Source organism: Drosophila bipectinata, chromosome 4 (genome assembly GCF_030179905.1).
Source record: "Drosophila bipectinata strain 14024-0381.07 chromosome 4, DbipHiC1v2, whole genome shotgun sequence".
NCBI classification, from domain to species: Eukaryota; Metazoa; Arthropoda; class Insecta; order Diptera; family Drosophilidae; genus Drosophila; species Drosophila bipectinata.
In genome coordinates this window covers 4,204,234-4,229,590 of record NC_091740.1, presented here as the reverse complement: position 1 = coordinate 4,229,590, position 25,357 = coordinate 4,204,234, and the positions used below count along the sequence as shown (strand labels likewise).

Genomic DNA, 25,357 nt, shown 5'->3' with positions numbered 1-25,357 from the left:
CGATTTTTTCAAAAAAATCCAAAAGAACCTCCCCGAGAAGAAACGAGAAAACGGTGGTGTCCGTATTTTCCACTTCAGCTGTCTGGTCACCCTATCCGTTGGAGTATTTGACTGAAGCCCATTTTAGCATTTTCGCAAAGCAATCCACTAAAACCGCTGCCGCGCTTCATTAACTAAATAGGTCCAATAGTTATACAGAATACTAAAACAATGAAATTATAAAATTTCCGATGCTCAGATATGACCAAACACGGAGTATATTATTTTTTCTAGATTTTTGCAATGCATTGAAGAAACCCTGTAAGTTATATGAATATATTCTTGATTAGGTAAGAGATAAATTAAAAAACCAAAAAAGGATAGCTAACTTCGGGCGGTGCCGAAGTTTATATATATATCGCAAACATCGGATATATTTGGCCGATCTTTATAAAAATATCATAATAAAACCAATTAGTTCCAATAAAATATCTAAAAACAGGAAAGGTGAGCTATCTTCGGGCGGAAGCTGATATTAAAAGCGTTGTTAAAAGCGTATATATATCGCAAAACTAGGATACAGTTGGTTGATCCTTATGAGAATATCATAATATAACCAATTTATTACAATACAAAATCTAAAAAAAAGTCCCAAGCTTCTATCTTCAAAAATACCAAAGTTGGTATTTTAACCAAATACCATTTCTGATCGTTCAGTTATATGCCAGCTATAAGATATAGTCGGCCGATCGTTATGAAATTTGGTAGGTAAGATCAACTAAGCCAAAATAAAATCTCTACGAAGTCTCAACTTTCTGTCTTCAAAACATGGGAACATTCAAAACATTTCCGATTTTTTAGTTATATGGCAGCTATAGGATATAGTCGGGCTCTCGAAATTTGATGGGTCGTATTATTTTGTCAAAAATAGCGTTTGTACAAAATCCGAACTCTCTAACACCGGAGGTATTTTATGGCCCGCGGGAGGTTATGGCATATCCACCGACCTGGATCGTGGCTGATTCCAGTACCGTTTGGCTTCTGACTACCTTCGATTCCGTCTTCTGCGGGGCTGGGCTAATTTCAGCATTATGAAGCCACTGATTCATTGCCTCTCTCGCCTTATTTGCCGCTCTTTCTGCTTTCTCCTATGCTTGGTCCCAACCACCAGTCTTAAGTCGTCTGCGAAGCCGATGACGTCGCATCCGGCTGGGAGCTGCAGCCTCAGGATACCGTCGTACATGACGTTCCACAGTAGTGGTTCTAGCACAGATCCTAGGGGAACGTCTGCCGTAACGTCGTAGGTCTCCGTGCCCATGTCGTTGTCGAAAAGTGGCAATCGATGCGGGGCGACCTGACTGCCGGATGGGAACAACGTCCGCAGTATGTTCCTTAGTGCGCACGGGTGAGAGGAAGACTGGCCTCCTGCAGCCTCTTCACAACCAGCATATAGGCGTTTTCCTTCGCTGAGTCACATAGCTCCAGGAAGCATTTTCTTTTGCTATCTCGGTTGGCATGCTTCAGTGCTCTGCGGCGGTCCTTGAAGACTTTGTACCGCTCCTCGAAGCTGTCGCTGTCTCTCGCTCGCTGCATCAGCCTTCTCGTTTCTCCACCAGTACACGGGGGCGTGGTGTCTGCGGTAGCGGCTTTGCATGCTCGGTGAAAGGTGTCTGCCATTTTATTGAATCCAGTTGGTGGAACGTTGCCAATGTCGCGCGCTGCCTTGGTAAAATTCCTCACCTGGAGCGTACGGACTCTGTAGTCTCGTTAGCTCGGCTCTCTAAGACGCTCTTAAGCACTCTGCTTATGCGCCAGTAAGCGCAAGCTAATAGCAGGGGGACTTGCGAATGTGAGGTCTATGATTGATCCTGCCCAGCTTTGCTAAAGGTGTTATGGTTGCCCTTGTTCAGTAGTACAAAATTGAGTGACGCAACGGTGTATCTCACTACTCTTTCTCTTGCGTTCGTCCTCGGGCAGCCCCAGTCCTGCCCACCCATTGAAGACCCCAGCTACAAGGACATCGTAACTGATGTCGCTTCCCAGGCTGTCCATAATACGCTCGAATGCACTGTTAGCTAGGCTAGGTGCCAGGTAGCAGCAGCCTATCCGAGCCCTGACGTTGTCCTCCGCGCTGTTCTCTGAGTGCCTTGTCGTGACGGTTACGCCGCAGCTCCAGATTGATGCCTTCCCCAAGATTTCCACTGCCTAGCGGTTGTCTGAGCCAGCCATATGGGGCTCGCTAAGGAGGGCTATGTCCGCCTTTACCTCCCGTAAAGTCTTTTCGAGCACATATTGTGTCGCTATCCTTGGTCCACCTCCTTTTACTGACATGAGGCAAGTTTTCACATGCGAAGTGCCCCATACCTAACAGCATACTGAATGCATTCTTGCATTTCCAACATTCGTTATAGCACTTCTCAAGTGGATATATTCTTCCGCACGCAGCTTCGGTTGATTATGTCGCAAGTATCGCAGTCGTTCTCTCTATATTCTATATTTACATACATACATGTCAACCATAAATTTTTGACAAAGCTCACGAAATCGTTCTTATTTGTTTCAACTCCTTCAATAATTAAATTGAAGATTTATTTTTTATTATTCAACATCAGGCTCGTACCGGAATGCTAGTCGAAATATTCCTGATTCAAATGCTCGAATAACTAGTTTGCGTTAGTCGATTCTTCTAAGTTTATTAAATATGAATCTACGCGTTTCTCTTCATTGCTGTTGGCTACGTTGATTGCCCCTTGGTACCATGGCGCATTTTAATTTTTTTTAATTTTAACGCCAGATCTTAGTGATTTATCCCGCGCGATCTATCTAGAGTAAAGGTATGTAAAGTAACCTTACCTTCCTTCACTTGTACCTATGTACACCTTACCTATGTAACCTTCACTTTGTAAAGGTATTATAGTATTTGACAATTTCCCTCTCTTTCTCTTAAGCGAACGGTCGTGTTTTTTTGTGCACACTGCGTTTATGATAAATATTGGTAAACCGGTGTTTAATTACTTGTGAATTGAATATATTGAGAATCTTAAGCTTAAACCGTATCGCTTCGCAAGTGCTGTGGTATATTTTGAGTCGAATTAATAATTTGTCTAAATTCAATTCCAAGCATAGCTCAGCTCCGCTTCTTCCCCGTCTTATCTGTATTTCTTCATTTTTTTTTTGCACTCTCCAAAGCTCCCGCTTCGGCTTCCTATTTGGCACAGTGGTTCAAGGTATAGTGTTTCTTAACTTTTATTAATTTAATTTATTAATTTATTAAAAAATATTGAATTTAACCTTGTCTGCGCTATGAAGTCTTGTAACAAGACAATTTCCTCATCCCAGCCAACCATCCATTGCTGGCTATGTGAAAACGTCATACACGCCAAGTGTCCCGGGTTCACTGCCTCAGTTTCAGATGCCATTTCCCGTAGGTCTGGTATACATTATTGTTGTGAAAATTGTCGTGCTGTGCAAGGCGAAATGAGGTCGTTTACTGGTTTTCGTAAAATCAATGACCAGCTCTGTGCACTTGACACTCAGTTTAGTGGCCTTCAGCTGCTAATTGAGTCCCCTAAGCGTAAGAAATCCGCTGTTTGTGATCCGCCTCAGCCTGCTCAGCCGACAATAATGCAGCCGCTCATATATCTGGCCACCCCAAGGGCTAGAACTGAGAAAAATTCGTCCGAATTTCTCAGGGAAAATGAGCAATTGTCTGATATGTCCGCCATGGCATCCCTTCAAGTGATGCTACAGGTCCTAGTGAAGGAAACCCCCATTAGAGTCACCCAAAAGGGTATTCCACAGTCCGAACCACCGGCACCGACTAATGCTGCAGTTCTCATACCTGAGGCAAAAAAACCCTTACAGGTGATTCCTCCATCGAAACATATATTTGTTTTTCGGCTTGCCCCTGATACTTCAGTGATTGATATCTCGGCGTGTATCAAAGCCAAAACAAAAGCCGATATATAGGTGGAGGACATAACTAAATTTAAATATAATTATACACGGCGCACGTCTTCTTTCAAGATTCGTGTGCCCGCGCTGATGTTCAAGACGATTTGTTCACCTAGTTTTTGGCCAGAGAATATCTTCGTCCAAAAACTTCAGCGTAGGACTGCAAAGTTAAAAAATTTAAAACCAGTGGGAGTGAAACTTCCCCATATCGGAACCACCGACCAACCTTCCACCTTTTCTTTGCCCACTAACCCAAACAACTAGTATCGTCACTAACACTTACCTATCAGAACACTAGGGGGCTCCGTAGCAAACTCCCTAACCTATATTCTGATAGTTCTTCCTTTGCATCCGACATTATAGCCTTTACAGAAACTTGGTTAAAGCCGGAGATCTTTAGCTCCGAAGTTTTTCCAAGTAAGTACACCACTTTTAGATGGGATCGACGAAGGGGGGGTGGAGTCCTAATTTCGGTTGACTCTACTCTTGTTTCTGAAGAGGTGAAATCCCAAGAGTTTGGTGACATAGAATTTATTTGCGTTAAAATCACTATGTCACCGTGAAATCTTTATACATTACATGTTCATGTATACCGCCTATGTCTGAACCGCCCACATATTGGCAACATTTGTCCGCTATTCGATACGGCTTAATCTTATGACGGATCGTGACCAGCTCGTAGCTGTGGGCAACTTTAATATCCCAGAATTAAAGTGGTCCAACGGCGATAACTCACCATCTTCACCACTCACCATGACTTCACCGCGGGCATGTTTAACATGTTCCTAGGTCAGATTAACCATGTTAGAAATTCGTTAGGTCGGCTTTTACATATATATTTTGTATCTGATCTTGATGTAACTGCTCTCTCCAGAGCTTTCCCCCTTTCAACCCCAGAGGATCCATATCACCCTTCGCTGGAGGTCTCAATCGAAACAAATCCTGGTATCGATTAGATGTCTCCACGCGTGTTAAATTATTATTCGCTGTTTCCGTAAAGCTGATTTTCACAAACTTAATAGCCTTATTGATACATATGACTGGTATGATAAACTGGCGTGCACTGATCTTAACGTCACTTTAAAAATAGTTTATTGTACTTTAAATCAGAGGTCGGCACGGCCCTATCTCGGGGGCATATTAAATTTCTCTGCCCGAGCTCTGCCACACACACACAGTATACATGTGTGAAACGTCATGCACACAGCCTACTTTCTGCTATTCGTTACTAACACTAATGCGGTAAAATCATATCAATGTATTGGGTTGCCGATCACTGCTTTAAATACATTTTTTGACTCATGTGTGCCATTGAAATATCCGTCCGCTTCAACAAATCCTCCTTGGCTTACAAGGTGCCTCACTAACCTAAACAATAAGCTTTTACTTAAGGGGACCCCCCCCCCCCCCCCCCCCCCTCAACACATAAAAAGGAAGAAAACCATTTTACAACATTTTTTTTTTTATTCTGTTGTTGTTGTTTTTGGCAATCAAAGAAAAGCCCTTCTTTTTGGCGGCGCATGTGATTTCCGCTCACTGGAACATCTGAAACCAAAAATTTCAACGGGATTCGAAAGAGTACATTTTTGGCTCTCGTATGAACTAGGATTATTAACTTTGCTCAAAAATTAACAAAATGGCGGACTTTTGAAAATTATTTTTTAAAATTTGATTTTTTTTAGCCACAAATCAAGCTAAAAAGTAAAGAAGAACTTCACCGATTTGATTTATCCTAGTTCATACCAGATCTATATATGTATAGAATAACGTGTTAAAATTTGGAACCGATTGGATTAATAGTTTTTGAGTAACCTCATGCGCCAGTCATAAAAACACTGTTTCAAAAAAACGCGTTTAAAATTTTGAGACGTCTCTTCCCGTCGACTGAGGCTACCACCATCTTCGAGAGTTTTCAACATCAACCATATATCTTCAAGAGTTTTTGAGATTTTCTTTTGAAATTTTCAGGGAACATTCTTGAATAGTTAATAGTTCGAAGAAAATAAAAAAAAAAAAATCGATTTTTTGAAACCGAGAATGGTGGGATCCCCTTAAATATAAAAAAACCTGCAGTAGTATTGATTTTTCAAGTTATCTACTAGCTCTGTCTTATTTTACCGTGCGGAATGTTATAGGAATTATATTGACCGCTGCCGGATAAAATTTACTCAGGATCCAAAGCAGTTTTATAATTTCGTAAACACTAAGCGTAAACATGTATTTTTTTCACCTCTGCTTACGTTTGAAAACTCCTCTGCGACTTCGGATCAGGCCATTGCCGATCTATTCGGAGAATTTTTTCAAACAACTTATTCTCCTTCTAAATTGACTGATCAGCCTTACGCATTTAAATTCAAGCAGCCAATCTTATTTTCTGTCCGTTTTTTTCTGAGAACAACGTATTACCTGGTCTTTTAAGGGTCAAACCCATTTATTCGCCAGGCCCCGATGGAGTACCAGGCTGTGTGCTAAAATACTGCCCAGGGCTCTGTGCAAACCTCTTCTAAGACTTTTCAACTTATCTTTGGAAACCTCGATTTTTCCCCTTAAGTGGAAGGAATCATTCATAATTCCCCTACATAAAAAAGGGAAAAAGTCCGAGGCTGCCAACTACAGAGGAATCTCTAAGTTGTCGGCAATTTCAAAGTTATTTGAAAAATTAATTACCCCTCATTTGCAACACCTTTGCTCTTCGATCATCTCTCCTTGGCAGCATGGCTTTATTAAGTGTCGCTCCACCCCCACGAACTTATTGGAGTTGACATCCATTGTCATAGATGGCTTTTGTAAGGGATATCAAACCGATGTAATTTACACAGACTTTAGCAAAGCATTTGATTCAGTTAATCACTCACTCTTGTTGAGTTAACTGAATATGCTGGGTTTTCCTATAGACCTCTTAACGATGATCTCCAGCTACCTAGATGGAAGGACACAAAAAGTCCTATTTAAAAACATACAGTCCCGTCTGGTCCGTGCTACATCCAGCGTCCCTCAAGGAAGTCATCTTGGCCCGTTATTATTTAAGCTTTTTATAAACGACTTGCCCCCTGCTTTAACGAACTCTCTAGTTCTTATGTATGCAGATGATGGAAAGCTTTGTCTTCAGTACAAATCCATCTCTGCCTAATGCAGTCTTCAGTTTGACCTTGATAATTTTCAAAAATGGTGTTTAGCTAATTATCTAATACTTAATGGATCAAAATGCAAGCATATATGTCTTTTTATCGTTCTTGCCCTCTGCAAGCTACGTATTCTATTAACGGGATTGCCTTAGAAAAATTAACCCAGGTTAATGATCTCGGCATTCTATTAGACATCAAACTTAAATTGCCGACCATATTTCCTTAATGGTTAATAAGGCTAAAGGAGTCCTTGGTTTTATTAAAAGGTGGTCAAAAGAATTTAATGACCCCTATATAACCAAAACACTATTCATTTCTTTGGTGCGTCCTTTACTGGAGTACGGTTCCTGTGTCTGGAGTCCCCAATATGGCAGTACATCAGGACCGCATAGAATCCGTGCAAAAGAATTTCCTAACATTTTTCACTTAGAGGTCCAAACTGGGATGCAAATCTTCACCTTCCATCTTATAATAGTAGACTCTTACTTATTAACTTACTTAGCTTAACAAATCGTAGGACAATCCTCGGTGTAGTCTTTCTGCATAACCTTATTAACGGACACGCTTAAAATTTAACATTCCTAGTAGAAGAACTCAAAACCTTAGTCCTCTGTTCCTTAGCCTTTGTAGTTCGACATATGCACTGCATGATCCTTTTAGGGAATTATGATCGAACTAAAATGGTCTCTACTCTATAAAATCTCTTTCCTGTCCCTCAAATTAAAAATATAGAATTTTAAATTTCCTTACTTACTCCTCCTAGCTTAATAAATTACAAATAGCTTAATGTATTCTAACAAATCGTTTCTTGAGCGCCCCTCGGTCGTCTGGGCCTCTAAGCTTTATGATGAATACAGGAATGCTAGCTGATGCTCTTGTTGATGCACAAGCCATTTCCAAATTCTGAAAAACCGGTAAAAAAAAAAAAAAAAAAAAAAAAAAAAATTATCGTGACGGAAAAAACCGGGATTTATTCAAATACTGATATTTCACACATCATGTTAGATGCATCAATGCTAAGATTTTTCGCTTTGCCCTGTCTCAATATCTTGGTCCAGTGCCACAAACGCCATAAGTATGCTATAAGGTTTTCCTGTAGATCCAATGATTGCACTATAGAAAATTTGAACACTTTTTCTGGCCAAAAGCCTTTTTTGAAAGTTAAAGGATTTAAATAATTTTAACTGCATATCATTCACAATAGATAAATTTTTAATATTGCATACCAGAAATTTTCATAGATGGCGCCACTGCGAAAAATCTGATGTTTTGTGCGATTTTAAAAACGCGAATACTGAAAATTTTATGGACAAAATCAAAAGTTTTGAAATGAATACTTTTCAATTTGGTTTGTATTATGTGTTTGTGTATGTAAAGTGTCCAAAAAACTTGTGTTGTCTTTTAATAAAGTGAAAATGTAAGTAGTCTAGCAAAAAAATTTGTAGAAATAAATCACATTTTAAAAAAGAGATTTAAACTAAGTCAAACCGAGTCAAACATTGTAATTTAGTCCATGTTGTATATTGTGAAATATGAAAATGCACTTCTATGCACTTTCGATCATAATTATACCCTTGCAGAGAGTATTATAATTTTGATCAAAACTATGCAACGCAGTAAAAGAGACATCTCCGACGCTATAAAGTATATATACTCTTGATCAGGATCACCTCCTGAGTTGATATGAGCATGTCCGTCTGTCTGTTTCTACGCAAACTAGTCTCTCAGTTTTAAAGCTATCGACTTGAAACTTTGCACACACATTTCTTTTTTTTGCACGTATATAAGTTGGAACGGCCAGGATCGGCTGACTATATCCTATAGCTGCCATATAACTGTTTGAACGGAAATCGTATAACTTTGGTGTTTTTGAGTAAGAGATTTCGAATTTTGCATGAATGCTTTGGCAAAATAATACAACATACTAATGTTCATAAGGATCGTCCGATTATATGGCAGCTGAAGAATATTTCTTTATAAGGATCGTCTTATAAGGACGAACTTTATAAGGATCGTCCGATTATATGGCAGCTGAAGAATATAATCGGACGATCCTTATAAACAATCAGAAATGATGCAGATTTCGTGTTTCTGAAGACAGAAATTGGACCTTCGTATATATTTTTTTTGGTCAGTTGATCCCACCTTCTAAATTTCACAAAAAATCGGCCGACTATATCCTATAGCTCCATATAACTGAATGATCAGAAGTATTATTTGGTATTTTGGTATTTTACCAACTTTTGTATTTTTGAAAATATTTGTTTGTTTTATTATGATATTCTCATAGGGATCGGCCAACTATATTCGATGCTTGCGATATATATCCGGTTTTAATTGCAATCGGCTCCGCCCGAAGTAAACTTTCTTTTCTTGTTTTTATATAAGCTTCTTTAAAACATAAGGCTCTATGAAACTAAAACTAACTAAACTAAACTAGAAATTGAAACAAATTTTTTTATTTCATTTAAATTGTACAATGGTCATTTTGCAAAAAAAAAAATTACTTTACTGAGACTTATAAAAAATGTATATTTGTGCATATATTCTGCAATGGAGCAATATGCATACAATACGGATGCAACCTCGAGGTTTTCAGAATAGAAAACCTGCAACATCCGCCTCTGTTAGCGCCCATTTCAAGACAAAATTAACAAGACTTAAATAAAATATAATAAACATTTTGTAGTCTAAAAACCTGTATCTTAAAAATGTTTAATATTATTAAAATTCAAAAAATTCAATATTAATTCATATTGTCAAAATTCTACACAATTTATGTACAGATTTTTGTTTTACTTTGTACCCATTTTACTAAACATAATAAGTAGTAAACTAATAAGTTGAGCTTAGTAGTGAGGAAGATTATGGCGGAACAGACATGTAGTCAATAAAAAAATTACTGAATGTGCACATTGGGGAAGGACTTGAAGGCGATTAAAAATCTTAGTGGAGTATGCTTAATGATGAACCTTTGGACGGACAACTATATCAGGAGGAATATTTAAAGGTATTACAGTGAAACACGAACGTTTCGATCTGACATTGGGCCTTAAGTCAATAGATTTCCAGCGTGCCTCAGACCCCAATGTTCTTACAAAGACACTACTTAGTAGGTTTCGGAATAGAAAATTTTGATAAAATTAAGAATGCTACGGATCGCGGCACCAACATTGGCAAAGCCTCGGAAGCGTTGGCCAAAGTGATGGATATATTCTTCAAAGAAACGAACAAACTTGCCAAAATGATGGTATACTGCAAAAAAAACGTTAAAAATTAAAAAAAAAAAACAAGTTTGCAGCTCTGGTTTCAGACCTCATAAAAAAACTCTTGCCAAAGGCGGTGTCCAAATCGATTCGCGATAATTGTGTCGATATAAATGACGTTTTAGACGACCAAAATGAGCAGAACCGAATACAGTAGATCAATATTAACATAAATACATTAAACTTATTGGTAGAATTATGTAAAAATGTTAAAATTATAGTTAAAGAGTTGAAGACTTCAAAATACGCCTTGTGTTTTGTGCTGCAAACGAATTACAAGCTTAAATCACATATTATGCTCACGACAGCATTGACATTTTTACATTAAAAAGCTAAATAAGCCACAATGTGAACAACATTTGGGAGAAAAAATTGTTCATTAGCCATGAAATAGATTTTTTTTTGTACCCGCCAGCAATTAGATAGTATGGACATACTTGACCTGCAGGATATAAAAAAATTTTTTCATCGATGAAATTGCAAAAGTGGAAATTGAAAAATTAAAAAAAGTGCAACGAGTGGGTTAATTTAAGCATGGATTTTGAAGTTTTTTACTGGTGGAAACTGACCGAAAAACTTAATCCTCGTTTGTTAAACTTTGCATTGCAAGTACTCACGACACCTGCCAGTAGTACTACATCAGAACGAGCGTTCTCTACGTCGGGGCACATAAAAACCGAACAAAGAAATAAACTAGCTCCTTAATGCTTTAGACAGTGTTATGATTTTAAATATAGATCTTCAATAGATAGATAGATAGATAGATAATAGATAGATAACTTCAATAGATTTTGAAGTTAAAGGTATTTTCAAAAAAAATGAGATAGAATTTGATATATTAATAGACCTAGACCTAAATTTGAAGGGACCTAACAGGAATTATTCATTAGGTCGAATATAGTATAAAACTATGTTTGAAATTTTTCTAACACCCTCAAAATCTTGATTTATTTAGAAATGCGGTTTTTCGGGACTTTTTTTTCCTAAAAATTTTAACCGATTTTTAATTTTTTTTTGTTTTTCAATAGTTAAATGTTGAAGGTTTTCAACAAAAAGGATAAAATTTTTACGCAAGAAACTGACATTTTTAATTTTTGTCGTGTTTTTCGGACTTTGACGCCATTTTTTCGGTACAACTTCCAAGAAATGGTATCATTTTTGTACATATCAATAATGTCTCGTTTATTCTGAATAAAACAAGACCAATTTCATTAGGAAATTATGAAAATTGTTGAAGTTATAACGATTTTACCAAATAAAAATTTTTTGTGCCAAGTTTCAAGTCCCTACCTCGACTAGAAGTATTTTTGGCCGCTCTTTTTTGGCGGCTCCGGCCGAAGTTAGCTTTCCTTTCTTGTTCATTGTTATCTTCATTGCCAATGTTTCGTTTTTGATTTCTTTGTCGCATATGCAGCTCATATTTGTACACACATATGCACACAAATAAACAGTTAAGTAACGTGAAAGTAAAAATTAAGTAAATTGCTCACAAGTTTAAAAATTACAAAAGTCGATGATCGTCACGTATAAAATCTGCGCATTATTTGTATGGTTCTTTTTCTCTGCGGTTCCATCAAAGAATACAAAAATTTGAATGCGATTTGAATTTCTAAGACAGCACTATGTGGCCAACGACCAATGTTTATTTCATTAAATAATACCAGTAAAATAAAAGGTTTTTACTGAGTTTTTTTTTTTATACCCTTGCAGAGGGTATTATAATTTTGTTCAAAAGTGTGCAACGCAGTGAAGGAGACATCTCCGACCCTATAAAGTATATATATTCTTGATCAGGATCACCTCCTGAGTTGATATGAGCATGTCCGTCTGTCCTTCTGTCCGTCTGTCCGTCTGTCTGTCTGTTTCTACGCGAACTAGTCTCTCAGTTTTAAAGCTATCGACTTGAAACTTCGCACACACCCTTCTTTTCTTTGCACGCAGTATATAAGTTGGAACCACCGGGATCGGTCGACTATATCCTATAGCTGCCATATAACTGATTGATCGGAAATGGTATAACTTTGGTGTTTTTATACCCTTGCAGAGGGTATTATAATTTTGGTCAAAAGTGTGCAACGTAGTGAAGGAGACATCTCCGACCCTATAAAGTATATATATTCTTGATCAGGATCATCCCTGAGTTTATATGAGCATGTCCGTTTGTCCGTCTGTCTGTCTGTTTCTACGCGAACTAGTGTCTCAGTTTTGAAGCTATCGACTTGAAACTTTGCACAGACCCTTCTATTCTTTGCACGCAGTATTTAAGTTGGAACGGCCAGGATCGGCCGACTATATCCTATAGCTGCCATAAAAATGATTGATCGGAAATGCTATAACTATGGTTTTTTTAGATTTAGAGTAGTTCATGAGTGCTATGTTTGGCAAAATAATACGACCTACCAAATTTCATAAGGATCGGCCGACTATATCCTAAAGCTGTCATATAACTGAACGATCGGAAAGGACCAACTTACGTGTTTTTGAAGGTAGTAAGTTGGAACTTAGTACAGATTATATTTTTTGTCAGTTTATCCGACCTATAAAATTTCATAAGGATCGGCCGACTAATTCCTATAGCTGCCATATAACTGAACCATCGGAAATTGTACTTGGTAGAAATATCAACCTTCGTATTTTTGAAGATAGAAGTTTGGGACTTTTTTTAGATTTTTTTTTTGTAATAAATTGGTTATATTATGATATTCTCATAAGGATCGGTCAACTATATACGATTTTTACGATATATATCCGATTTTAACTGCAAGGGTATATCAACTTCGGCTCCGCCCGAAGTTTGCTTTCCGTTCTTGTTTGTTAATAACATTGACATTTAACAGCTTTTATCTTACTTGTTGTTATCTTAAGGTAATAACGTCATTCGATCTTTATATCAAGGACTTTTAAAAAAGAACCAATACTTGAGCAAAGCAAACGTATGCGGTGTTGGTGCGTATGCGGAGGACTACTGGTTTCGGTGTATCGCTGCAAATCTTGGGTCTCTCCTTCAAACTTAAAAACATCTATTTTAAATTTTCGAAGAGAGCAAAGCAATGGTTCTCTTTATCTTTCTTATGTTTCTATATATTTATTAACATTGTTCTTTTCCCGCGACATTGTGCGACAGCGCCCCCTTGTTACTTGCCTTTCCAAGGGGAAACTTGTTATTAAAAAAAATTTTTATCGGCTTTTTATCCATGTGTATCTCCTACCTTGTCCGATTTTAAATCCATTGCAGCTTGTTTTATTCTGCACTTTTCCGGCGCATTATGCCTTTTTTCAGAGTACAAAAATGTCTGCTACAGTTGTCTCTGTTAGCACCCATAAAAACTCTTTCTTGAATATAGTAAAACCTCGATTATCCAGCTTCCGATCTACCGAGGCTCCTGTTATACGAGCAAAAAAACTTATCCGAGCGTCCGATACGGAAAAATGCGGATGATACAAATAGCGCCGCTACATCTATTTTATAAATGCCTTAGCTTGTTCTTGAGCGTGTTTTGTTTTGTGCGCCTGATCTATTGTATATGAAACGATGGCGAGATATTGCAGCTAAAAAAAAGAAGGAGTAGGTTGAACAATCGTCCATTATAAAATGATAGTGTATGTTTGGTCATTGAGAGTTTTCAATGCCGGGAAATGAAGGACGAATTTAATTGTAGTACGTTATATTTGATTTATGCTGCAGGCAGATGAAACTGGGATCAACCATTGTGATCATCCAGTTTATGGTGCTAAGCAGTGACTACTAATATGGACAGAGAGTGCGGCTCGACTAGACATACGCGAAGCTAAAGCTCTCGATAGTGGAGAGGGCGGCCCGACATAGTGATTGCGAAGCTAAAGCTCTCTTAAAATAGCCCCGTTGAAGTCGAAAGAGTCGGCTTGCGACCAACTAAGGCGATATATCCATACTTTAGCTTAATAAATAAACTATAACTAATTTAGCGGCTGCTGCCTGACCCGACAGTGTATAAAATATGATAGTGCTGGTCAATCGTTATGGGAATTTTATTATACAATACATTATTTTAATAAAAAATTCAAAAAAAAGTCCCAAGCTTCTATCTTCAAATACCAAATTTGGTATTTTTACCAAATTTCAATACCATTTCAAAGCATTCAGATATATTGCAGCTAAAGTATACAGTCGGCCGATCGTTATTTGGTATTTTAAAAAACACGAAAAAACTGTCTTGAAAAACACGAAAGTTTTCGTCATTTCCGATTTTTCAGTTATATGGCAGCTATAGGATATAGTCGGCCGATACCGGCCGTTCCGACTTAAACACTGCGTGCAAAGTTTTAAGTCGATAGCATGGATAGAATGGAGTGAGATTTTGGCTGAATTTTGACTTGTGGGTGTAGATTAGCCATTGGAACAGTTTGGCATCAAAAAATTTTCAATTTCATTAACACACTGGAGCTACAACGAGATTTCCTTTTTGGGGCGGGAGTGGGCGCTCCAAAAGTTTTACACAAACTTGATCGGCGCGAAAGCCATAAAAGTTCAAGTTCCAAATCGGATTTTTCTTCGAGATCCACGCGTTCCAAATTTTAGCGCGCTTGCATGGGAAATGGTATATATATAGATATATCTCCTTTAAAAATCGCCCGATTTAAGTGAAATTTGTTTTTTACATATAAATTAACTAGAGAAATAGTGCGGCAAAAGTTTTTCCGGCACTAAAGAAATTTTTAAATTATGAGGGCGGAAGGGTGCGTGGGAAAAATTTGAAACAAATTTGAACTGCGTGGGCATTATAGGAGTCTCCATATCAAATCCTATAGCTCTATCTCTTAAAGTCTCAGAGATTCACGCGTTCATACGGACAGACGGACGGGGCTGTATCAATTCGGCTGTTGATGCTGATATATACCCTATGGGGTCGGAGATGGTTCTTTCTCTATGTGCCCATTTGGGCTATCAAAAAACTCAAACAAAAATTGCTTTGTAAGAGACTTAGGAAAATGATTTAAATTTCTTTCGAAAGCTTACTAATAATAGATTTTTATAATACCTTAACTTTTGGAACATAAGAAACTTTTCTTAAAAAAAAATAAAAATGCTGAATTTGACAAAAAATAAAAAAAACAAGAAAGGAAAGCTAACTTCGGGCGGAGCCGAAGTTGATATACCCTTGCATTAAAACCGGATATATATCGCAAACATCGGATATAGTTGGCCGATCCTTATGATTACATCATAATAAAACCAATTAACTAAAATAAAAAATCTAAAAAAAAGTCCCAAGCTTCTATCTTCAAAAATACAAAAGTGTATATTTCTACCAAATACCATTTCCGATCGTTCAGTTATATGACAGCTATAGGATATAGTCGGCCGATCCTAATGAAATTCGGTAGGATGGATGAACTGGCCAAAAATAGAATCTGTATTAAGTTTCAGCTTTCTATCTTCAAAAACACGAAAGTTGGGTCATTTTCGATCGTTCAGTTATATGGCAGCTATAAGATATAGTCGGCCGATCCTTATGAAATTTGACATGTCGTAATGTTTTGCCAAAAATAGCTCTCATGTCGAACTTTCTAACTCTAAAAACACCAAAGTTATACCATTTCCGATCAATCAGTTATATGGCAGCTATAGGATATAGTCGGCCGATCCGGGTCGTTCCGACTTATATACTGCGTGAAAGAAAAGAAGGGTGTGTGCAAAGTTTCAAGACGATAGCTTTAAAACTGAGAGACTAGTTCGCGTAGAAACAGACAGACAGACGGACAGACGGACAGAAGGACAGACGGACATGCTCATATCAACTCAGGAGGTGATCCTGATCAAGAATATATATACTTTATAGGGTCGGAGATGTCTCCTTCACTGCGTTGCACACTTTTGGACAAAATTATAATACACTCTGCAAGGGTATAAAAATAATAGTAGTGAAAATTTAAAAAATATACCACAGCTTAAGTGCATTTTCTAAAAATGTTTCAACGATTGATTATTATTAAACTGTGGGGGCAAACTCTCATTTTCCACACTGACAGTACTAACACACTCTCAAATTTTTTTAAGATCATTTTACCTCATTTGACGTTCCAATTCAAAAAAAAAAAAATATGTTTCCAGAAGAACTTCCTCAGAAATTGGGTTGGAAGACATTTTTTTCCCTCAGTGAATGTTCTGTTTAATGTTTTTTTGCTACACTTAAATTTTAAACGTGTGTACGTTTTGCCCCCACTGTTATAAAGTTATATTGAAATAATTTTTTAGAATTTATTTTAACTGCCTTTAGCTATAGCAGGTTAAGCAAAGAGTCTACCAAAAAATGTTTAAGAATGTTTTTGGGTGGTTTTATTTCTAAGACTAAGACTTCACTTCACACCATAAGATCGCAATTGGGTTGAGATTAAATGACTGTGATTCCATAAACTTGATTCGGTTGTCGGTAAACCACTCTTCAAACAAAAAACTGGTATGCTTCATTTCTTAATGCTTTTAAAACGTCGAAAAAAGGGTAACGTTCTCTAAAAAATGCGGAAGTATCACTTCGCTTCAAATTTTTGAGTAATGGTGACGATCAGTGATGATTGTGACCCAACTAATGGTCGAGCCAGAGCTGGGAAAAAATCGATTCTCAGTGCAGCGATTACTTTCGATGTTCAAAAACCAAACATCGATTAAATAAAAAAAAAATTTGTTTTCATATGTATTGAGACCACTCAATCTTATTTATTTAGAAAACAAACAAAAAATACTTTTCTATGAAATCCAAAATACAAGTTTTAACAAAATATAAAATGAAAATTACATATCATAACATAAAAAAAAAATTAAATTTTTGTAATCCATAGGTTCTTACTGGCAAAAAAAAGCTTGTTTACCGAATAAGGTTTAAGAGCGGGGCGTCTATCGAAAACTATGGATCCGGCCCTAATGAATCCTTTTTTTTAAATTACCCTTATTCGCACGTGATTTCTTTTTCTTTTTTTTTAAGTAGTGGGATTTTTTTTTAAGGATTCGATACCCTTATTCGCACGTGATTTCTTTATCTTTTTTTTTAAGTAGTGGGATTTTTTTTTTAAGGATTCGATGCATTGATATTTTGAAACCGAATCGAAGCATCGACCCAAAATAAAGAATCGCTAGAATAGATGTTGACATCTCTAGTCGAGCCTAATAGTATGAACAAATCGGTCAAATCAAATTGGATGAAAAAGTTTTTGAACGAATGTTTTGGGGAAAATTATACTAGGTATTTCTTTTAACTCACTGCTAGGACGCACAGCCAAAAAAAAAACAATTTTTGACTTTTTTTTGAATTTTTTTTTTATACAACCACAGGATATATATTGCCAGGACCAAATGATAAGGTCAAATCTAAAAAGTGAAAAGAATGTTCGAAAACATCCTAAAGTATTATTTAAACTCAAAAACATAATAAGAATAAACTTCATTTATTTCAAACATTTCTTTGCCACTACTATTATTTTGACCACATCGACCAGGTAATTAAGCAAATAATGGCGAAAAAAATAGAAAGGCAATATGACGATATACGATATACTGTAATTATATAATTGTAATATCATAATTATATATTGTATTTGGTGGCTGCAATGTTCCGACTATCTTAATTTTAGTAAATCACAATTTTCATAGTTTTCACTGTCACAGGGGTCCGATCTTTATGAAATAAATTTATAATATCATCATAGATCCCGGGCATTACAATTTATACACTGCGTGCAAAGGATGTATGCAAAGTTTAAAGCCGGCAGCTTAAAATGGCTAGATTAGTCTGATATGCGTTCTAACGTGCACAAGGGTAAAATCCAAATCGTTTGTAGAATATACATATATATTATTTATGTAAAAAATTTGATAACATTATTAACCAAATAATTATTATTTTATCAAACCTCCCGTTACTGAGTCTTATTTCATTTTTTATACATACTATAAATATCCACAAAAATGAAACATTTTTTTATTTTTAATACCCTCTGAAAATTTATAAAAATAGGGTAGGGCAGTTTCTATTGTTAAGTATTGGGAAAAAACGAATCGCAGTTTTTATACCCTTGCAGAGGGTATTATAATTTTGGTCAAAAGTGTGCAACGCAGTGAAGGAGACATCTCCGACCCTATAAAGTATATATATTCTTGATCAGGATCACCTCCTGAGTTGATATGAGCATGTCCGTCTGTCCGTCTGTCCGTCTGTCTGTCCGTCTGTCTGTCCGTCTGTCTGTTTCTACGCAAACTAGTCTCTCAGTTTTAAAGCTATCGTCTTGAAACTTTGCACACACCCTTCTTTTCTTTGCACGCAGTATATAAGTCGGAACGGCCCGGATCGGCCGACTATATCCTATAGCTGCCATATAACTGATTGATCGGAAATGGTATAACTTTGGTGTTTTTAGAGTTAGAGAGTTTAAATTTGACATGAGAGCTATTTTTGGCAAAATAATACGACATGCCAAATTTCATATGGATCGGACGACTATATCTTATAGCTGCCATATAACTGAACGATCGGAAATGACCCAACTTTCGTGTTTTTTAACATAGAAAGCTGGAATTTAGTACAGACTCTATTTTTGGTTAGTTGATCCAACCTACCAAATTTCATTAGGATCGGCCGACTATATCCTATAGCTGCCATATAACTGAACGATCGGAAATGACCCAACTTTTGTGTTTTTGAAGATAGAAAGCTGGAACTTGGTACAGATTATATTTTGATCCATCCTACCAAATTTCATAAGGATCGGCCAACTATATCCGATGTTTGCGATATATATCCGGTTTTAGCTGCAAGGGTATATAAACTTCGGCTCCGCCCGAAGTTAGCTTTCCTTTCTTGTTAATCCATAATTTGTCGTTTTAATGGATGCAAAAGGAAAAATTTAATTTAAACAAGAAAGCAAAGCTAACTTCGGGCGGAGCCGAAGTTGATATACCCTTGCAGCTAAAACCGGATATATATTGCAAACATCGGATATAGTTGGCCGATCCTTATGATTACATCATAATAAAACCAATCAATTACACTAAAAAATCGAAAAAAAAGTCCCAAGCTTCTATCTTCAAAAATACAAAAGTTGATATTTCTACCAAATACCATTTCCGATCGTTCAGTTATATTGCAGCTATAGGATATAGTCGGCCGATCCTAATGAAATTTTGTAGGTCGGATTAACTAACCAAAAATAGAATGTGTACCAAGTTCCAGCTTTCTATCTTCAAAAACACGAAAGTTGGGTCATTTCCGATCGTTCAGTTATATGGCAGCTATAGGATATAGTCGGCCGATCCTAATGAAATTTTGTAGGTCGGATTAACTGACCAAAAATATAATCTGTACCAAGTTCCAGCTTTCTATGTTAAAAAACACGAAAGTTGGGTCATTTCCGATCGTTCAGTTATATGGCAGCTATAAGATATAGTCGTCCGATCCATATGAAATTTGGCATGTCGTATTATTTTGCCAAAAATAGCTCTCATGTCAATTTTTAGCCCTCTAACTCAAAAAACACCAAAGTTATACCATTTCCGATCAATCAGTTATATGGCAGCTATAGGATATAGTCGGCCGATCCTTATGAAATTTGGTAGGTTGGATCAACTGACCTATGAAATTTGGCATGTCGTAATGTTTTGCCAAAAATAGCACTCATGTCAAATTTGATCTCTCTAACTCTAAAAACACCAAAGTTATACCATTTCCGATCAATCAGTTATATGGCAGCTATAGGATATAGTCGGCCGATCCCGGTCGTTCCGACTTATATACTGCGTGCAAAGGAAAGAAGGGTGTGTGCAAAGTTTTAAGACGATAGCTTTAAAACTGAGAGACTAGTTCGCGTAGAAACAGACAGACAGACAGACGGACAGACGGACAGACGGACAGACGGACATGCTCATATCAACTCAGGAGGTGATCCTGATCAAGAATATATATACTTTATAGGGTCGGAGATGTCTCCTTCACTGCGTTGCACACTTTTGGACAAAATTATAATACCCTCTGCAAGGGTATAAAAATTTCATACATTACTTTATAGATATGTAGATCAGTACCTTATGAACTGATCTTTCCAAAGAAATTTAAACAAGGAAACAAGTTCCTCTTGAATTTGGTTCAGGATAGAGCATAGGTTTTGGAGCCAGTGAATCAAATAACTGAAGTTAAAACCATATTAAATTTGATTGGACTGTTTACCGTAAAATAAACGGCTAGGTTCTGACAACCAAATAAAATTTGTAAGAATAAAAACTGATACAAGCAGCTAGACTGTAAACACATCGAGCTTTATTAACCAGGCTTTGATGGACGTCCCAAGGCGCAGTTGAACCTAACTTTCTAGTTTTATTTTATTGATTTCTTGATTCGCATTCACCTGTTGTTATTTTGAGTATGCTGTTGCTGTTTTCATCGATGCAAACAGACAATAGCACCACCAACTAGTTTTCCTTGCTTTCATCCAGTCAACAGCCGTCTTATTTTATCCCGACAAGCCGAAGGTATTTTCAGCGTCTCTTTGCTATGTGAATACAGACTCTATTTATACAACCCAAAACACGTTTTTCGCAGCTTTTTAAATAGACGTACACATAAAAGCTTTGCACTATTACAAAATTTTTATACGTTACCCTTAGAACCCTCAGAAAAAATCTTGTAATTCTTTTTTTTATAAAGTTTACTTAAATAAAAAATTAAAAAAGTAAAAAATTTAAAAAAGTGTCTTTTATACTTTATATCTCTTTTTAGGAGATTTAATCTCCTTAAAAAATCTTGTAAATGGACTAAACGTAAATCCCTTTTTAAGCCCGGTACTCGTAGAGACCAAGGGTATGTTGTATTCGTGTGATATCATGTAACATAGACCGTTTTGAGCAATGACTGTTTGACCGTCTATCCGTATGAGCGCGAGGATCTCAGAGACTTTAAGAGATGGGCAATAGGATTTGTATGTCTATGGAAATTTATATCTGGAAAACAAATTCTGCCAACTCGACATATTTTAAGAGGAGTTAAAAATAATGTTAAATGTCTGTTAACATGTGTAAATATATCGATTCCCATACTGGGTTGTATCAACTTTAAAAGTTGATCGCTCTGCGTTACTAATGCTTATGCATAAAAATCATATCAATAAATTGTGTGCCGAGCACTGCTTTAAAGGTTCGGTAATTCCGAATTTTTACTTTTTTAACTGCACCAAAATCCAGGAGTTTTCAATATTTGGTGGTCCCAGACACACAACACAGTGCGACAAAAAAAAGTTGAGGAATTTTTAAAGTGACATTGGAGGAATGGTTTATGGAATCGAATACAGCACAAAACCGTGCTTGAAATATTTGTAAAATCGAAGTGGTTGTTTTTGACATTCGAAAACATTAAAGTGGTGATAACTTTAAAATAAAAATTTCCTAAACGAAATATTGAATATTGATCTTTCAAGAATGCTTTGTACGTAAAATGACTTACATGGTCTAACATCAAAAATATGGGTTTGGACAAGAAAAACAAGCCGACTGCCTTAGCGTGCGAATAAAAAACACTGTGTATACGAAAAAATTCTATCACCTTGGGAGAAATTAGAGTAATCGTGAAGGATTTTGATTCACTGAATTAAGGCTAGTGGGATCATTTTAGTCTCCAGACAAATTATTTTTCACGAATAACATTTTATTTTTACACACGCGTCAATTGACACATCAACCATCCCAATCCCAAAATTGTTTATAAGTTATTTAAGAAAGCACGTTTTTTCGTCTTCCGAAATTAAGCCTATTGGGTCCTTCTGTTTGTTCTGATCAATTAGTTATATAGCAGCTATAGGATATAATTGGTGCACACTTTGACCAAAAAAACAAGAAAGGAAAAAACCCTTGCAGTAAAAACAGGATATATATCGCAAACATTTGATATAGTTGAAAATATCCGCGCCTTATGAAAATATCATAATAAAACCAATTAATTACAATAAAATGTCTAAAAAAAAAGTCCCAAGCTTCTATCTTCAGAAATACCAAAGTTGGTATTTCTACCAAATACCGATCGATACAAATTTCCGATCGTTCAGTTATGTGGCAGCTATAGGATATAGTCGGCCGATCCTTATGAAATTTGGCATGTTGGCGGCCAAAAAATAAAATACCTGCAAGCATGATACAATTATAATTAATTATTAATTAATTATTTCAGTTTGACAATTTAAAATTAAGGGACCAAACCCGAACGATATGTCAGTGGAATGGACTACCTTATATAATTGTATCATACCTGCAAGGGTATACAAAAATATTTTTACACGGCACGTGTTTATACCCTTGCAGAGGGTATTATAATTTTGGTCAAAAGTGTGCAACGCAGTGAAGGAGACACCTCCGACCCTATAAAGTATATATATTCTTGATCAGGATCACTTCCTGAGTTGATATGAGCATGTCCGTCTGTCCGTCTGTCCGTCTGTCTGTCCGTCTGTCTGTTTCTACGCAAACTAGTCTCTCAGTTTTAAAGCTATCGACTTGAAACTTTGCACACACCCTTCTTTCCATTGCACGCAGTATTTAAGTCGGAACGACCGGGATCGGCCGACTATATCCTATAGCTGCCATATAACTGATTGATCGGAAATGGTATAACTTTGGTGTTTTTAGAGTTAGAGAGATCAAATTTTACATGAGCGCTATTTTTGGCAAAATTATTCGACATGCCAAATTTCGTAAGGATCGGCCGACTATATCCTATAGCTGCCATATAACTGAACGATCGGAAATGACCCAACTTTCGTGTTTTTGAAGATAGAAAGCTGGAACTTAGTACTGATTATATTTTTGGTCAGATCATCCGACCTACCAAATTTTACAACGATCGGCCGACTATATCTTATAGCTACCATATAACTGAACGATCGGAAATGGTTTTTGGTAGAAATACCAACTTTCGTATTTTTGAAGATAGAAGTTTGGGACTTTTGTTAGATTTTTTATTTTAGTTAATTAGTTTTATTATGATGTAATCATAAGGATCGGCCAACTATATCCGATGTTTGCGAAATATATCCGGTTTTAACTGCAAGGGTATATAAACTTCGGCTCCGCCCGAAGTTAGCTTTCCTTTCTTGTTTTTGTTTTATTTACTTTTGGCTATATTTGCGGTATATGTATAAACCAATATATATAAACCAATTATTCAAAGATTATCGAGTAATTCGAGTAACTTGCTAAGCTTTGTTTTTAAACGATGAAACGGTTTTAAATATTATATGTGCTTATGTATCTGATATCTGCCTTCTGATACATACATATGCACACACATGCCTAATTTTACGTATAAACATAATGCGTCCTGAAAAAACCAGTCCAGTCCAGGCCGTTTCGCACAATCTGCAACTACTTAGAGCGGGATGGAATATTGTTTCATTATGGTCCACTCCATGCAATGCGAGTTTCGATTCCGGTTCCGAATTCAGACAGTACCCCGCAAGACGCACAAACTGCTTTAAATACTACAACATTCAAAGATTACGCGGTGCACCTGTTGCGATGTGGTACACCAGACGGGATCAATAAACTACGTTAAATCATACCAACGCGCAAAAGACATCGCATTATTGACAAAAAATGACACACATACTAAGCAAATTGATTTTGTGTTTAATCGCAAGCGAAATATAAGTTATACTTACCGATTTAAACATCGAATTAACACCCTATTGTAGAACAATATTGTAAAAATTTTATTTTTAATGACTAGATTTGAGGTTTTGAAATTTTTCTATGGCACACTTGTTTAAATTACTTGTTTTTCGTCACATTTAAAACTCAGGATTACGAAAGTTTTAAGGGAAACCTTAAAAGCTTGTTTCCGAATTAATATAATTAAATACTTGTTAAAATTATTTGAATCGCAACAAGAAAATGTAGTGGAACAAAATAAGTATTCAAAAACTAAAAAAAAGTGAAAAATAGTTCTGGTATCATTCTGAAGAAAAGAAAGCAATCATTTTTTATTGTTTCATAAAATGATGGTATCCTGTTCATATTAAATATTTAAAATTAGGTTTCTAACAGTTTTAAATCTTGATAAACATAAGCCTCGTAAATTTGGCACGCAAACACGATCCGTAAAAAATCGCATAGTGTGATGCCAACCAAACCGTTAATAAGGCAGCAAACGCGATTTTAAAGTACATCCAATGCGTAGCGATTGGTGCACCTGACAGCGCGCCCGTCTTTACTTTAAATGAAGCCCATTGATTTTTTTCAAGTGTCTCTATTTCGGTTCGGACACAACTGAGCGACGAACTCAAACATGGTTCGAGTTTGCAGTTTTGGTTTGACGAGCGCCAGTGTTGAGCAAAATCCATTTTTTACGTTTTTCAACACATAAACTCCAGAAAGTCGCACACGTTTTTTAGCAGCGTTTTTTTTGGTTGAAAAATTTGGTTCAAATCGAACCTCGGCGGAAAAACGTTGAAAAAAATATTATTATTTATATATATTAATATTATTTGCAATTCCGAAATTTAAATTCAATTTTGAAATTTCTTGCCCCATCATACTGCAACATGTTGCGTCAAGAGAAATTTAATAACCAGATCTCTTAAGTAAGAGAAACTGGTTAAGAGTACAGTTCATTAAAAGAGTAATCATTTAGAAAAATAACAACATGCGCAGCCAATGGGAAATACTCACTTATTATCGTATCCAATCACTTTTCGAAGCATTGTGGAAACGCCTTCTTTTGTGTTGCCCTCTCCCAATTTTGCAAGGTGTTTCTTCAATTGTTTAATGTAAAACTTTCTTAAGTAGGACACGGCTTGGTAAAAATCATCAAAACCGTCTCAGTCAACACCCTTTTTACGATTTTGAAATATAACTATAAGAATAACTATATTTTCGATTAGATTTTAGATATTAAAACAATACATAAATATAAATATTTTTTTTCATCACTTTAGTGCTACTTTTACAGTGTCTATTTAGAATGTTTTCCCATTATCATAAATTTAGTTGAAGATAACACAAAATTTTTTAAGAAATCGAAGTCTCTT

At 36.3% G+C, this 25,357-nt stretch overlaps 1 protein-coding gene across 2 annotated transcripts in view; it reads right to left on the bottom strand.

The window, feature by feature from the left end:
* The window catches only part of Sox102F (transcription factor Sox102F), a 417,100-nt gene extending 392,578 nt beyond the window's left edge, over positions 1 to 24,522 (bottom strand). Inside the window, exon 1 of one of the 2 annotated variants that reach the window (XM_070282385.1) lies at positions 23,990 to 24,522. The gene's annotated coding sequence lies outside the window, so the exon portion shown is untranslated. The remainder of the gene's footprint in view (positions 1 to 23,989) is intronic. The other variant, XM_070282381.1, reaches the window with a different exon arrangement.
* Positions 24,523 to 25,357: the final 835 nt, after the last annotated feature.